Source organism: Amborella trichopoda, chromosome 8 (genome assembly GCF_054954075.1).
Source record: "Amborella trichopoda isolate Santa Cruz 75 chromosome 8, AtrichopodaSantaCruz75HAP2 v2.0, whole genome shotgun sequence".
NCBI lineage: Eukaryota > Viridiplantae > Streptophyta > Magnoliopsida > Amborellales > Amborellaceae > Amborella > Amborella trichopoda.
The window spans coordinates 14147233-14156913 of NC_142343.1; positions in this window are offsets into that span (position 1 = coordinate 14147233).

A 9681-nucleotide genomic window follows, 5' to 3' on the forward strand; every position below is an offset into this window, starting at 1 on the left:
TACATCCTTCATGAAATGCTAGCTTATGACACACGTCATAATTTGAAGATTTTACTCTTCCTGAGCTCTTCAACAATTTCTCCATGTTGGTTCTACAGGCCATTGGGGCTTCTTCTCTTCTATCTGCTCGTGATGGCCTTGGGGCCACATTACTGCCGAGTCTAACGCTTAAAGGCCTTGGGGCCATCGTTTGACCCATATGGACTCAAGAAGACCTTGGGGCCATATCTCTTCAATCCGCTCGTGACGGCCTTGGGGTTGTGGATCGAATGACCTGAGCTCTTCTTCCTGTATCTCCATGACACAACAGTGAGCAGTGTCGCACGTCTCAATTTCTTTCGTGACTTGCAATGGGTAGAACTGATTTTGTTTTAGTAAGTCTTTGGAGATTTAAGACTCTAATTTTGGCTTCCAGAGTGACACTTCGCAGGCTCCATTAGATCTTCTCTCAAAATTTGAATCGATTTTGATGTCCCACTCGACTAGCTTGCCTCACAGAGATGAGGGCAAAGTTAATAAGTTCGGGCAATGTGTGGTACCTTAGGAGGAGGGATCTTGGAGTCTATTTTGGTAGCTTGGGTTGGCCTTGAGGAGGGGTATGTTGTTTGGACATCTTTGGACACCCCATCTTGCCTCGAGTCCAACCTCTAAGGCCATTTTGCGCATATGAAGAAGGAGTAATAAACAAGATGGTACTTGAAGGAAAATTTTTCGAGTACCACATAGTAAGGGGCTTCGAGGCAGTGAGGGGCATGTTCAATGCTTCTTTCCCTTTACCGTTGATAACATCATTGGACCTGCAGGTGTGTGTGTGGCCCAAAATAGTGTTTGGGATAGTTTGTGACCCAACCCCTGGTAAAGTGAAAGGTTGGGTATTTGAAATAACCCCCTTTTTAATTGGAGCAGCCTTAGGCCTTTCAGCATACATATGCACTTTCTTGGGAGAATTTTGATTGCCTCAAAATTTGTGTGCTTGTTTGGTTCCAGTCTTTGGGTTGCCTCGAACCGAGAGATCAACATGCAATGCATTGGTGGCTCGAAGACCACTTGTGGTGGGTTCAAGTCCTAAAAGACCCGAAGCAGATGAGGAGACAGGGGTAAGTTGTTGCCTGCCTCGTTTCGTCATGGTGACGGTTAAACCATCAGCCATGATGTGCATGAGTGTTCGTGGGGTTGGTTTGTAGCCGCATGAACTGATGTAGGAATTGCAAGAGTGCAGTGTACGTTGCAATGTGCTGGCACAGGTAGCACTTTCGCAAAAGGGAGGTGGGGTGACCTTTCGGTTTCCCGTGGTGACCTTAGAAGAGCCAACTGGTCAAGAAAGAAGAGAGGGAGTGGCACTAGAACGATCTTCCAATTTAGGACTCGCAGAGTGTTTGCCAGTAATAGGGTGGATATGGGGGAAGGTGGTTTTGAAACCACAATTGTAGTTGACATCAAGAGTGATGTTAAGGAGAGAGGAGAAGGGGTTCGAATCTATTATCCCCAAGTTTTCCTAGCCTGAACTAGGATAACAGGGCCAGCAAGGCCGCTCGAGGGATGCTTGGGGGAAATGGATTTCACCGACTTGCTCCTCAAGGGTGCAGTCGTAAACAGGGAATGATGAAATCCCAAATTTGCATAAAAGAGGAGTGCTCGAGTTCCATTGCTAGTTTAGAGAAAAATAAAAGAGAGACTTTAGTTCGAGGACAGTCAAAACCAACTATAGGGTCCCCAGTGGATTCGCCAATTGGTTGGGGCCCTCGCTCAAACAACCGCAGAGGTGCACGCGTGAGATGTATTTTAGGCGTACACATGTGCTCCTCTTGATGTGGATAAGAACCAACAACATGAGATATTTTTCGACGAGAGTTGGCCCGCATGACATGATTAGGGGAGGAATGGTCATGCGAACTGGGAGGAGGAGGTTGCCTCAGGGCTTGATCGACTCGATGAGGAGAATTGGTCCCATGGTGAGATGAGTTCCCAGGGGGAGCTAGGCATCTTCCATCAGTTCAATTTTCTCAATCATCCGTCGCATCATACCTCGAGCCAATCCATGTAGTCTCCTTGATAGTCGTTGGTCTCCTCAACAACCATTACATTGACTGTCTCCTCGGGGAGGATAGTCTCACGCATTGTCGACGCCTTGTGCATCCGCCGAACTGGTTGTGGGAGGTCGGTCAGCAGGGGTTGGAATTGCCTCGACTAAGCTCGATCCTTGATTTTCGACTGGGTCAGGACCGGTTTGCGACAGTCCTGAGATCGTGGGTGCTGCTAAATTGGGTCGTCTCCCACAACACTGATGACTGTGCATGACTCCACCCTTATTACTTCAGGCTTGGTTACTGTTTGTAGAGGGTAGAAGGGATTTTTGGCTCGGGGATCAGTAGGCTTGCTTAACTCGAGTGCCTTAGCTTCTTATCTTGGCATGATGCGCATGCCCTTCTAGTTCTTAGCTCTTAGATTTTGGTACACTTCAATCCAGAACCAAGATCGGTATCGTGTTTGCAAACAGTCAGCCTTCTTTGAGCATGCCCAGGCTGTATCCATCAGATGAGGTAAGAGATGCAGGTCAGAAGTGACAGTCAGTTTGGTCTTTTAGACTGTCTCGGCTAAGGGAGAAATGCGAGATGGAGGACCTGATCGCCAAAGGGAGTCTTGCCCCAAGCTCTTCCATGAGCTCCAAAGGCAACGTGGGTGTGAAGAGGGGAATATAAGAAGGAACTTGCAGGGAAGACCTTTGAGTACCAGGTCTTTAGTGGTTTCACCGAAGGAGAAGGGGCGAATGGGGAAGGAGATGGCCATTAGTGATCTCTCGGTCGGGAGCTCGAGGCAGTAAGTGATGCTGAAGTATGTGTGCCCTTCGATCTGGGCAGGTTTTTACATCATCACCAGAATTAGACGTGTGCAGGGAGTCTTTTAGGTCTTTCCCCTCAGACCGTTGAGGAGTGCTTTAAACGTCGTCACCCTCATTGTATGTACTCTGAGTAGAAGATGGTTCGAGTACATCCTCTTGATGGGGTAAGGAAGTGAGGAAGATCGTGCCGAGGATGAAGTCTTGCAAAGTCGACAATGGGGGAAGAGGCTTGAGAAATTCTTGCTCAATTAGTGGTTGAGCAGTCTTATTTCTCCGGTGAGCAGCCCTTGGTGCTTATCTTCTCCTGCTTTTCATTGGTAGTGGTTGATCTGTCTCGCTAGGTTTATGAATTGCTCAAGCTTGATGAACTGCTTCTCGCCTTAAGGACTTGAGTCTGCTTCGCTCGTGGTAGACGCTCCATAATTGAGAAGTTGAGGGTCTATCAAGATTTGAATCATCATTACCCTTGTCTTATGTTGGAAGGCCCTCTCGCTGTTGGAAGGTATTTTTCATCAACATGGGGCCCCCACTCAATAAAGGCCTAGCAAGTAGTGAAAATTCAGATAGTCTCAGAATAGCCCCAAAACTGGCCAAGATCTTCATGAGATCTCTCGAGAGTCTCCTGCCAAGTTTTGACACATTTCGATTTGCCTAAGGTAGTGCAGACTGAGAAACAATTTCGGCAGAATCAGCCTCTAGCACTCTGAAATGAACCCCTATAACTAGATCTAAATTTCAACATCTCAAATTATTGTGGGACAACCACCATTGGATCCGAAATGGTTGAAAACCCCTGAGGGTCAAGTTGTAGCTCAAACGGACATTCCATGAAGACGTTATAGGCAAAAGAGTGAAACTAGAGATGCCGCGAGCTGTTCCAGCGCAACCACCCTGCAACACTACACCATTGATGGGACGGTCACTACTAGTGACTTTCGACGCTTATATCTTACTCGTCCTATGTCGAATCATGCTCAAATTTGGTGAGCATGTTTGTCAAGTCAAGATGCGCGATTCGATATGTGGCACGCCTTGTGAAAATACCCGAGTGCAAAGAAAAGCTAGAGAGAAGTTGCTGATCCGTGAAGAAAAGTGCAGGAAATTCAGCAGCGTCGTGGTTTGCTTGAGTGGTTAAATCACATCGCTCGCGAGCCCAATGGACGCGAGACTAATTCCGGGCATAAGGTCACGGACCATATCTGGCCCGAACCCCATACCTGATTAACGGTCGGATTTTACACACGAAGTCAATGAACAAACTACAAATTCCATTGCCGAAATCCTTGATTCCGACCAAAATTTCGAACTCGCAAATCCTTCATTCGGCCACAGAATCAAGCTGTGTTTGATACCCCGTGATTGTAGTGGCATGCTCAATGTGATTCAACGAAGAAAACACAGAAAAACATCAAGGAACGAACACACTATCGATCCAAAGTTTTAGGATCTACTCAAATTTCAAGTCACCTGATCGTGTACCAAAAACACGATCCGTGGCTCGAAGTTGGTATCAAATCGATCGCCATGCCGATCCCTACAAGAAATAATCATCTTACGATCAACCAGGCATTAGAACGACCCCGGATCAGCCAAGCAAGATCACGCAAGTCCAAGGGCAGCACAGGGATTGTTCGAAAATTCACGACATGTTACGAAGGGGCAAACTTGTCATTTTCCACCCTATTTTCTAATTTCTTTTATTTCAATTTAATCTAAATTTTCAAGAATTAAGGTTACTTTTGATCATCCACCCATGTTTGGGCATACTTCTATATATACGTACCATCATTGTACGCAGAAAAGAGGCAGAGGCATACACACAAGAGAGAGTTTTCACTTAATACAAGTTTCTCTTTCTTACCATTGTGGTGTCACGTTTGAGAGAGAGAGTGACGTGAGAGAAACGTTTTGATTGGTACCCTTAGGGTTGAGGTAAACCTTCTCTCTTGCTTTTCTTTTCTTCTTCTCACTCTCTTCTCCCTCTTCTTCGTCTGAGTTCCTTGTAGAGGTCGTGCACAACAGTGGCAGTGCCGTGCATGCCTCTCCGTTGGTCCCACAGGTTGTACATGTCAATGGCAGCACCATGCATGAGTTCCCCTCCTCTTCTATTCGTCTGTCTCTTTCTTACAGTGAAGTCTGTAGACGACGCTGCTTATCGCCACCCACAAATGCAGCTGTGACATCTTGGCGTAGAACCTAGACGGTGAAGCTCGTTGCCACCTATAGGGGTCTTCCTCTACTGCGTGTCTAGCGAAGACGACGATACCTATCGCCACTCGCTAGAGGCTTTGGCAACACTTATCACCGTCCGTGAGCCTCCTTCGCATGCCAGTGCTCGTCGTTGTTCCCCCTGTGTCCCGCGCCTATCGTCGTGCGACCTAGGAGAAGCTATGGTAGTGTGCCTCGTTAGGAGCTAGCGCCTTCCACAAGGGATGCACCGTCTCCTTGCATTGTCCACCATGATGCCTATTGACGCCCTGACTTCCCATTCTTTTTTCTGTCTCATTCTCTTCTCTACACCTCTTTCTCCTCTCACTTGATTGAGGGTAGACCTAGCCTATCACCGACGCACGGATCTCGGTTTCGAGTAGTATTGCCGTCGTGCTGGTCCTGAGAACTATGCCCATCTTACTACCACCCCGAGACGATAATTTTTTATTGTCATGCTAGTTCTCACCCCCGCATCACACTCTCTTCTCTTTTATATCTTTCACCGAATCTTGCACTTCATTGCCTTCTCATGTGAACGTGTGTTGCTCTAAGATAAGGGTGGGTCCCTTCAACCCACTTGTCTTACAAATTAACCATAGAAGTGTTGTGTAGAAAAAAAAAAAAAAAGATGATTACAGGTCAAGGGAGGCGATTCCGAACCAACTCAAGTAGCTGGGAGGCTGTCTTCGTGATCTAAGAGGGAACCCACATGAGCCAGCCCAAGTAAGTCTCGAACCCACCTAAAATTCCTCTATCATTGGTTTGTATACCTACCCTTGCCCTCGAGCAAGGTTCCGAGAGAGCGATCTCAAATCCCTAGTTCTCCTAAAACCTAAGACACGTGCCGCCAGATCACCTAGATCTGGAGGGAGAGATCGAGGCACCTAACTAGCTTGATGACTCTACTTCGGACTTACTACCCCTTAGTCGGTTCACTTTTGTTTGACCAATTTCTTTTTTCCTTTCTGCACTTATTTCTATGGCACCTGGGTTATTCAACCCATTCATCCGGGTTGGGGACTTCTATATCCCTACACTCGTGGCTATTCCAGGGAAGCGAGTCGCTCAAGCCTCCTTCCCCACTCTCTTTCTAAGTCAAGACTAACGATCCGACTCCCAGGCAAATCTCCAGCTAGTCATACTGTTGCGGTACATTGGAAGGCTTCCCCCTCCATCCTTGCGAAAGGCAAGCGAGCTATCGTCGCTCCTGAGGTTCACCGCAAGGCAACCCCTTGTGCTCCTTCACTACTCCAAGACTCCGCACCTGGAGGGTCGGTACACAGAGGCGGAGGTCCTGAGGCCTTTACCCCTCGCATAGACTCAAAGGCTCGTGGTCTATCCACTCGAGCAACACCTCGAGGCAACCCTCACGTTGCCTTGAGCTTACGGGCTAGGGCCGAACCATACATGAGTCATGCATTCGCTTTCCACAGCTCGAGGCAGTGCTAGCTCTATGCCACCTCGAGTACAAGAGGTCGACTGTTCCGTCTTCCCTCTCGACACACATAACTTCACTTTATGAGAGACAAGCTCCCTCCTCGTCCCTCACAAACACAGGCTCGTGGGTCTTAGCCTCCTCAGGTTAAACCCATTGATCGAGCCTGGGCTGACTCTCAAGTCACCCGGATGGCTAACCCCTAAAGGTGCACACGAACCATCTTTGCGAGTACCTATCGGATCCAGACTTAGGCTTCCTTAACGTCAAGCAAGCACCTTGAGTTCTGGTATTCAAAGGTCTTCCCTAAGAGTACCATCATGAGCCAACCCTGGGTAAACCGAACACCTAGGCCTCACAAAGGAATTTGGGGCAACGACTTGATGTCTGACAGAGGCCTCCAGCCTCCAAGACAGGAACCCGTGATGCCCTCCATCCTTTGGCCCCACTCCCTGCTCCAGCTCATAGACATGGCCCTCACCTGTTCGAAGAAAATGGGTAGTTCAGGTCTCAGGCTCGATTATGGAATGAGGTCCACAGTCGCCACAGGATCAAGCAGAAAAGAGGCCTGCAGATCTTGACCAGGGAAACCTCCAAGACAGTCGGGGTCACCATCCCTAACGACCTCCTGCCTTCTAATCCCTTCTTCCCTCTTCAAACTCCAGAACCTGAGCAAGTCCAGGAATATTGTTCGGTGATCACCACCTAGAAGTCACGATCCCAAGACCGTCAAGAACAGGTCCTCACAAGATCGACATACAAAGCTCGAGTCCAATCGGGGCAAACTGAGCCCCTCCAGACTGACTTGCCACGCACGGCTCGCCAGCCTCAACAGTTTGCTGCATCACCTGACTCTAGCCTTCCCGAAGAAACAATAAATGTCATGGTGATTAATGACCCGGACGATACTCAAGAGTAGAGGATAAACAAGTTCAAGGGAATGATGCAAGCCATCCTCGGAAAGATGGAGTGCATAGAGGCCTTCAGGTCCCCTTCTTCATCTGATTCCCTGACCGCTGAGGACACAGCTCCTAGGCAGACTCCCCCTTCGGTCTCCCAAGACAGCTCCTCTTCTTGCGGGGTCTCCCAAACCGACATAAACGCTATGGTGGCTCATAGCCTCAAGAACAATGTCCCAGGCATGCAGGAGACACCACTCTACCGAAAGCCATATCCTTCGTACATTGACCAGGTGTCGTTTCCCTCGAACTACCAAAAAGGAAAACTTCCCCTGTTCAATGGTACCACGTCTCCTCACCAGCATATGGCCCACTTCTAAGCTTCCTACAGGGAGACGGCAATTGACGGACGTCTCCTTCTTCGTCAGATCATCGAGACTCTCGAATGACCAGCCTTCTAGTGTTATGCTCGACTACCGCCAAACTCGATGCACACTTGGCAAGAAATGGAGCAGTTGTTCTACCAACATTTCTACGAAGTCCAAAGGAACGTAGAAACCATTGAGCTCCTCACCTTGATGCAAGACCCTGATAAGCCGGTTGACAAGTTCATCACCCGATGGAGAGAGTAAGCGACCTTTCATGCTACGCCCATGACCGAGAAGGAAGCAGTCTAGACCTGCATACGAAACATGCTTCCTGAGATCGCCCTACATGTCGAGGCAACCAATCCACCCTCCATGTCAGAGCTCATCTCTAAGTTAGTTCGTATCGAGGGATTGTTCAAGTGCCACGGTAACCATCGTCAACAATCCTCCAGCTCAAACTCTCGCTCCAGCAGTCGGGGCAATCAAAAGGCAGTGATCAGCGCGGTTGTCACCGTGACTGACACCACAGGCGCAACTCCCCAAACTCTCAACCTCTCTAAAGCATAGATGCCCTAAACCAAGGGCAGGCAGCAGTCCTACAATGCAGCCCCACCTCCTAAAAACAGTAAGCGAAACGACTACTGGACCCAGCACCAGAATAAGGTTTACCCCTTTGACATGAAGTGGACCCCTACACTGCTCCAACTACTGTTAGAACAGAACATGATCCAGCTGCTAGAGGTCACCACAGTAGAGTCGCCGGGGCAGGAGTCGATGAGAAATACTGTGCCTATCATATGAGAGTAGCCCACCCCACTCACAACTGATACAAGCTCAAAGACATTTTCGAGGCCTTTATCAACAAGGGCTAGATAAAGCTCGAGGAGTTTAAAAAGGCATTCATGGCGGCTGAGGCATCTCACATGGTCACGATCCAAGAGGACGACGGGGCACCCGCTATACTTCGTGCATTTTTATCTATAATGCTTGAAGAGGGGATCACTACCCCAAGCCGACGAGGCTGCCTAAGGTCCTGCCTCCAGGGACCGAGAACCTCTGGTGCGGGTACCACCAGATACGAGGTCATGACATCAGTGAGTGCACTGGCTTCCATAAACTCTTGGCAGAAAAGATGCAGCGGTGTCAGAAGGTTCAGGGCAACTGGGCAAGACACCCTCAGGTCCCCTCTTCCGCTTGTGAAAGAAGACCCCCTAACGCAAGCCCAGCAAAACACTGAGCAAGACCCTCTGCAGGCCCTCTTTGAGGCAATGCTCCAAAAAGGGCTTGTCACCCCCAAGTTAGCCGACAGCCTAAGCATCTTGCCCAGGGCATAGAAAACCTCTGGAGCCCCTATCACCAAGTATGGGGTCACAAACTCATGGAGTGCATTGGGTTCGAGGTCAGAGTTATAGAGAAAGTCTAGCAAGGCCACATCATCTGTGTGGTTCTCTCAGGACATGTCCAAGCCCTGGTTCCCGATCAAGAGGAAGCCCCACTACAGACCCTTCATGAGCATGCACTGAACCTTTCAAAGCCTTCGACCTCTCAGCTTTGGGATGTCTACCATGGGAGAAGTAAGCTCAAATTCCCAAAACGTGAGGCAGTCCACCAAGCTAAGGCCACTCACTAGTCTGATGGGGCGGTCCAAACACCCCCTCAGGGATTCCACAAGAGACGGCGAGCACCTAGGTGAACTCACCGAAGGAATTATCTTCCGCAGCCACTAGTCGAGGAAGAATTCCTCAGGCCCCTTCCTCTGCTGTAGACCTTGTAGGACTTCATCCCAGGCGCAGCTCACCTCATCTTATCGTCCAATCAAGCAGACAACCCTGAGGTATCAGTATCTAATGAGTTGGCCAAAATGGGTGACGACGTTAAAATAACCCCTAGAATGTCAAAGCCGGGACATGACCTTAAATACCTCCTGCA